Source organism: Lampetra fluviatilis, unplaced genomic scaffold (genome assembly GCF_964198595.1).
Source record: "Lampetra fluviatilis unplaced genomic scaffold, kcLamFluv1.1 SCAFFOLD_371, whole genome shotgun sequence".
NCBI lineage: Eukaryota > Metazoa > Chordata > Hyperoartia > Petromyzontiformes > Petromyzontidae > Lampetra > Lampetra fluviatilis.
This window is the reverse complement of record NW_027621423.1, coordinates 37,501-45,000: the sequence shown is the minus strand read 5'-3', so window position 1 is coordinate 45,000 and position 7,500 is coordinate 37,501.

Below are 7,500 nucleotides of genomic sequence, written 5' to 3'. Positions count from 1 at the left end.
CTGCTGAAAAAGCCTGTGGAAGTTTCACGGCGTTCGTACGATATTTGGCGACGCAAAAATGAGCGATTTCCCAGCTCGATGGAATTCGGCGCGAGAGAAACGATGCCCCGTAACGCACATGAGAGCAATCCCGGCCAATTTCTCCCGTTTGATGGGGTCTATGTGTACAAATTTTGACTTTTTTGAGTGCACGTGCAAATCTGCTGAAAAAGCCTGTGGAAGTTTCACGGCGTTCGTACGATATTTGGCGACGCAAAAATGAGCGATTTCCCAGCTCGATGGAATTCGGAGCGAGAGAAACGATGCCCCGTAACGCACATGAGAGCAATCCCGGCCAATTTCTCCCGTTTGATGGGGTCTATGTGTACAAATTTTGACTTTTTTGAGTGCACGTGCCAATCTGCTGGAAAAGCCTGTGGAAGTTTCACGGCGTTCGTACGATATTTGGCGACGCAAAAATGAGCGATTTCCCAGCTCGATGGAATTCGGCGCGACAGAAACGATGCCCCGTAACGCACATGAGAGCAATCCGGGCCAATTTCTCCCGTTTGATGGGGTCTATGTGTAAAAATTTTGACTTTTTTGAGTGCAGGTGCAAATCTGCTGGAAAAGCCTGTGGAAGTTTCACGGCGTTCGTACGATATTTGGCGACGCAAAAATGAGCGATTTCCAAGCTCGATGGAATTCGGAGCGAGAGAAACGATGCCCCGTAACGCACATGAGAGCAATCCGGGCCAATTTCTCCCGTTTGATGGGGTCTATGTGTAAAAATTTTGACTTTTTTGAGTGCAGGTGCAAATCTGCTGAAAAAGCCTGTGGAAGTTTCACGGCGTTCGTACGATATTTGGCGACGCAAAAATGAGCGATTTCCCAGCTCGAGAGAATTCGGCGCGAGAGAAACGATGCCCCGTAACGCACATGAGAGCAATCCGGGCCAATTTCTCCCGTTTGATGGGGTCTATGTGTAAAAATTTTGACTTTTTTGAGTGCACGTGCAAATCTGCTGGAAAAGCCTGTGGAAGTTTCACGGCGTTCGTACGATATTTGGCGACGCAAAAATGAGCGATTTCCCAGCTCGATGGAATTCGGCGCGAGAGAAACGATGCCCCGTAACGCACATGAGAGCAATCCCGGCCAATTTCTCCCGTTTGATGGGGTCTATGTGTAAAAATTTTGACTTTTTTGAGTGCACGTGCAAATCTGCTGAAAAAGCCTGTGGAAGTTTCACGGCGTTCGTACGATATTTGGCGACGCAAAAATGAGCGATTTCCCAGCTCGATGGAATTCGGAGCGAGAGAAACGATGCCCCGTAACGCACATGAGAGCAATCCCGGCCAATTTCTCCCGTTTGATGGGGTCTATGTGTACAAATTTTGACTTTTTTGAGTGCAGGTGCAAATCTGCTGAAAAAGCCTGTGGAAGTTTCACGGCGTTCGTACGATATTTGGCGACGCAAAAATGAGCGATTTCCCAGCTCGATGGAATTCGGCGCGACAGAAACGATGCCCCGTAACGCACATGAGAGCAATCCGGGCCAATTTCTCCCGTTTGATGGGGTCTATGTGTAAAAATTTTGACTTTTTTGAGTGCAGGTGCAAATCTGCTGGAAAAGCCTGTGGAAGTTTCACGGCGTTCGTACGATATTTGGCGACGCAAAAATGAGCGATTTCCAAGCTCGATGGAATTCGGAGCGAGAGAAACGATGCCCCGTAACGCACATGAGAGCAATCCGGGCCAATTTCTCCCGTTTGATGGGGTCTATGTGTAAAAATTTTGACTTTTTTGAGTGCAGGTGCAAATCTGCTGAAAAAGCCTGTGGAAGTTTCACGGCGTTCGTACGATATTTGGCGACGCAAAAATGAGCGATTTCCCAGCTCGAGAGAATTCGGCGCGAGAGAAACGATGCCCCGTAACGCACATGAGAGCAATCCGGGCCAATTTCTCCCGTTTGATGGGGTCTATGTGTAAAAATTTTGACTTTTTTGAGTGCACGTGCAAATCTGCTGGAAAAGCCTGTGGAAGTTTCACGGCGTTCGTACGATATTTGGCGACGCAAAAATGAGCGATTTCCCAGCTCGATGGAATTCGGCGCGAGAGAAACGATGCCCCGTAACGCACATGAGAGCAATCCCGGCCAATTTCTCCCGTTTGATGGGGTCTATGTGTAAAAATTTTGACTTTTTTGAGTGCACGTGCAAATCTGCTGAAAAAGCCTGTGGAAGTTTCACGGCGTTCGTACGATATTTGGCGACGCAAAAATGAGCGATTTCCCAGCTCGATGGAATTCGGAGCGAGAGAAACGATGCCCCGTAACGCACATGAGAGCAATCCCGGCCAATTTCTCCCGTTTGATGGGGTCTATGTGTACAAATTTTGACTTTTTTGAGTGCAGGTGCAAATCTGCTGAAAAAGCCTGTGGAAGTTTCACGGCGTTCGTACGATATTTGGCGACGCAAAAATGAGCGATTTCCCAGCTCGAGAGAATTCGGCGCGAGAGAAACGATGCCCCGTAACGCACATGAGAGCAATCCGGGCCAATTTCTCCCGTTTGATGGGGTCTATGTGTAAAAATTTTGACTTTTTTGAGTGCAGGTGCAAATCTGCTGGAAAAGCCTGTGGAAGTTTCACGGCGTTCGTACGATATTTGGCGACGCAAAAATGAGCGATTTCCAAGCTCGATGGAATTCGGAGCGAGAGAAACGATGCCCCGTAACGCACATGAGAGCAATCCGGGCCAATTTCTCCCGTTTGATGGGGTCTATGTGTAAAAATTTTGACTTTTTTGAGTGCACGTGCAAATCTGCTGAAAAAGCCTGTGGAAGTTTCACGGCGTTCGTACGATATTTGGCGACGCAAAAATGAGCGATTTCCCAGCTCGATGGAATTCGGCGCGAGAGAAACGATGCCCCGTAACGCACATGAGAGCAATCCCGGCCAATTTCTCCCGTTTGATGGGGTCTATGTGTAAAAATTTTGACTTTTTTGAGTGCACGTGCAAATCTGCTGAAAAAGCCTGTGGAAGTTTCACGGCGTTCGTACGATATTTGGCGACGCAAAAATGAGCGATTTCCCAGCTCGATGGAATTCGGAGCGAGAGAAACGATGCCCCGTAACGCACATGAGAGCAATCCCGGCCAATTTCTCCCGTTTGATGGGGTCTATGTGTACAAATTTTGACTTTTTTGAGTGCACGTGCCAATCTGCTGGAAAAGCCTGTGGAAGTTTCACGGCGTTCGTACGATATTTGGCGACGCAAAAATGAGCGATTTCCCAGCTCGATGGAATTCGGCGCGACAGAAACGATGCCCCGTAACGCACATGAGAGCAATCCGGGCCAATTTCTCCCGTTTGATGGGGTCTATGTGTAAAAATTTTGACTTTTTTGAGTGCAGGTGCAAATCTGCTGGAAAAGCCTGTGGAAGTTTCACGGCGTTCGTACGATATTTGGCGACGCAAAAATGAGCGATTTCCAAGCTCGATGGAATTCGGAGCGAGAGAAACGATGCCCCGTAACGCACATGAGAGCAATCCCGGCCAATTTCTCCCGTTTGATGGGGTCTATGTGTACAAATTTTGACTTTTTTGAGTGCACGTGCAAATCTGCTGAAAAAGCCTGTGGAAGTTTCACGGCGTTCGTACGATATTTGGCGACGCAAAAATGAGCGATTTCCCAGCTCGATGGAATTCGGAGCGAGAGAAACGATGCCCCGTAACGCACATGAGAGCAATCCCGGCCAATTTCTCCCGTTTGATGGGGTCTATGTGTAAAAATTTTGACTTTTTTGAGTGCAGGTGCAAATCTGCTGGAAAAGCCTGTGGAAGTTTCACGGCGTTCGTACGATATTTGGCGACGCAAAAATGAGCGATTTCCAAGCTCGATGGAATTCGGAGCGAGAGAAACGATGCCCCGTAACGCACATGAGAGCAATCCGGGCCAATTTCTCCCGTTTGATGGGGTCTATGTGTAAAAATTTTGACTTTTTTGAGTGCAGGTGCAAATCTGCTGAAAAAGCCTGTGGAAGTTTCACGGCGTTCGTACGATATTTGGCGACGCAAAAATGAGCGATTTCCCAGCTCGAGAGAATTCGGCGCGAGAGAAACGATGCCCCGTAACGCACATGAGAGCAATCCGGGCCAATTTCTCCCGTTTGATGGGGTCTATGTGTAAAAATTTTGACTTTTTTGAGTGCACGTGCAAATCTGCTGGAAAAGCCTGTGGAAGTTTCACGGCGTTCGTACGATATTTGGCGACGCAAAAATGAGCGATTTCCCAGCTCGATGGAATTCGGCGCGAGAGAAACGATGCCCCGTAACGCACATGAGAGCAATCCCGGCCAATTTCTCCCGTTTGATGGGGTCTATGTGTAAAAATTTTGACTTTTTTGAGTGCACGTGCAAATCTGCTGAAAAAGCCTGTGGAAGTTTCACGGCGTTCGTACGATATTTGGCGACGCAAAAATGAGCGATTTCCCAGCTCGATGGAATTCGGAGCGAGAGAAACGATGCCCCGTAACGCACATGAGAGCAATCCCGGCCAATTTCTCCCGTTTGATGGGGTCTATGTGTACAAATTTTGACTTTTTTGAGTGCACGTGCAAATCTGCTGAAAAAGCCTGTGGAAGTTTCACGGCGTTCGTACGATATTTGGCGACGCAAAAATGAGCGATTTCCCAGCTCGATGGAATTCGGCGCGAGAGAAACGATGCCCCGTAACGCACATGAGAGCAATCCCGGCCAATTTCTCCCGTTTGATGGGGTCTATGTGTAAAAATTTTGACTTTTTTGAGTGCACGTGCAAATCTGCTGAAAAAGCCTGTGGAAGTTTCACGGCGTTCGTACGATATTTGGCGACGCAAAAATGAGCGATTTCCCAGCTCGATGGAATTCGGCGCGAGAGAAACGATGCCCCGTAACGCACATGAGAGCAATCCGGGCCAATTTCTCCCGTTTGATGGGGTCTATGTGTAAAAATTTTGACTTTTTTGAGTGCAGGTGCAAATCTGCTGGAAAAGCCTGTGGAAGTTTCACGGCGTTCGTACGATATTTGGCGACGCAAAAATGAGCGATTTCCAAGCTCGATGGAATTCGGAGCGAGAGAAACGATGCCCCGTAACGCACATGAGAGCAATCCGGGCCAATTTCTCCCGTTTGATGGGGTCTATGTGTACAAATTTTGACTTTTTTGAGTGCACGTGCCAATCTGCTGGAAAAGCCTGTGGAAGTTTCACGGCGTTCGTACGATATTTGGCGACGCAAAAATGAGCGATTTCCCAGCTCGATGGAATTCGGCGCGAGAGAAACGATGCCCCGTAACGCACATGAGAGCAATCCCGGCCAATTTCTCCCGTTTGATGGGGTCTATGTGTAAAAATTTTGACTTTTTTGAGTGCAGGTGCAAATCTGCTGAAAAAGCCTGTGGAAGTTTCACGGCGTTCGTACGATATTTGGCGACGCAAAAATGAGCGATTTCCCAGCTCGAGAGAATTCGGCGCGAGAGAAACGATGCCCCGTAACGCACATGAGAGCAATCCGGGCCAATTTCTCCCGTTTGATGGGGTCTATGTGTAAAAATTTTGACTTTTTTGAGTGCAGGTGCAAATCTGCTGGAAAAGCCTGTGGAAGTTTCACGGCGTTCGTACGATATTTGGCGACGCAAAAATGAGCGATTTCCCAGCTCGATGGAATTCGGAGCGAGAGAAACGATGCCCCGTAACGCACATGAGAGCAATCCCGGCCAATTTCTCCCGTTTGATGGGGTCTATGTGTACAAATTTTGACTTTTTTGAGTGCACGTGCCAATCTGCTGGAAAAGCCTGTGGAAGTTTCACGGCGTTCGTACGATATTTGGCGACGCAAAAATGAGCGATTTCCCAGCTCGATGGAATTCGGCGCGAGAGAAACGATGCCCCGTAACGCACATGAGAGCAATCCCGGCCAATTTCTCCCGTTTGATGGGGTCTATGTGTAAAAATTTTGACTTTTTTGAGTGCACGTGCAAATCTGCTGAAAAAGCCTGTGGAAGTTTCACGGCGTTCGTACGATATTTGGCGACGCAAAAATGAGCGATTTCCCAGCTCGATGGAATTCGGAGCGAGAGAAACGATGCCCCGTAACGCACATGAGAGCAATCCCGGCCAATTTCTCCCGTTTGATGGGGTCTATGTGTAAAAATTTTGACTTTTTTGAGTGCACGTGCAAATCTGCTGGAAAAGCCTGTGGAAGTTTCACGGCGTTCGTACGATATTTGGCGACGCAAAAATGAGCGATTTCCCAGCTCGATGGAATTCGGCGCGACAGAAACGATGCCCCGTAACGCACATGAGAGCAATCCGGGCCAATTTCTCCCGTTTGATGGGGTCTATGTGTAAAAATTTTGACTTTTTTGAGTGCACGTGCAAATCTGCTGAAAAAGCCTGTGGAAGTTTCACGGCGTTCGTACGATATTTGGCGACGCAAAAATGAGCGATTTCCCAGCTCGAGAGAATTCGGCGCGAGAGAAACGATGCCCCGTAACGCACATGAGAGCAATCCGGGCCAATTTCTCCCGTTTGATGGGGTCTATGTGTACAAATTTTGACTTTTTTGAGTGCACGTGCAAATCTGCTGAAAAAGCCTGTGGAAGTTTCACGGCGTTCGTACGATATTTGGCGACGCAAAAATGAGCGATTTCCCAGCTCGATGGAATTCGGCGCGAGAGAAACGATGCCCCGTAACGCACATGAGAGCAATCCCGGCCAATTTCTCCCGTTTGATGGGGTCTATGTGTAAAAATTTTGACTTTTTTGAGTGCACGTGCAAATCTGCTGGAAAAGCCTGTGGAAGTTTCACGGCGTTCGTACGATATTTGGCGACGCAAAAATGAGCGATTTCCCAGCTCGATGGAATTCGGCGCGACAGAAACGATGCCCCGTAACGCACATGAGAGCAATCCGGGCCAATTTCTCCCGTTTGATGGGGTCTATGTGTAAAAATTTTGACTTTTTTGAGTGCACGTGCAAATCTGCTGAAAAAGCCTGTGGAAGTTTCACGGCGTTCGTACGATATTTGGCGACGCAAAAATGAGCGATTTCCCAGCTCGAGAGAATTCGGCGCGAGAGAAACGATGCCCCGTAACGCACATGAGAGCAATCCGGGCCAATTTCTCCCGTTTGATGGGGTCTATGTGTACAAATTTTGACTTTTTTGAGTGCACGTGCAAATCTGCTGAAAAAGCCTGTGGAAGTTTCACGGCGTTCGTACGATATTTGGCGACGCAAAAATGAGCGATTTCCCAGCTCGATGGAATTCGGCGCGACAGAAACGATGCCCCGTAACGCACATGAGAGCAATCCGGGCCAATTTCTCCCGTTTGATGGGGTCTATGTGTAAAAATTTTGACTTTTTTGAGTGCACGTGCAAATCTGCTGAAAAAGCCTGTGGAAGTTTCACGGCGTTCGTACGATATTTGGCGACGCAAAAATGAGCGATTTCCCAGCTCGAGAGAATTCGGCGCGAGAGAAA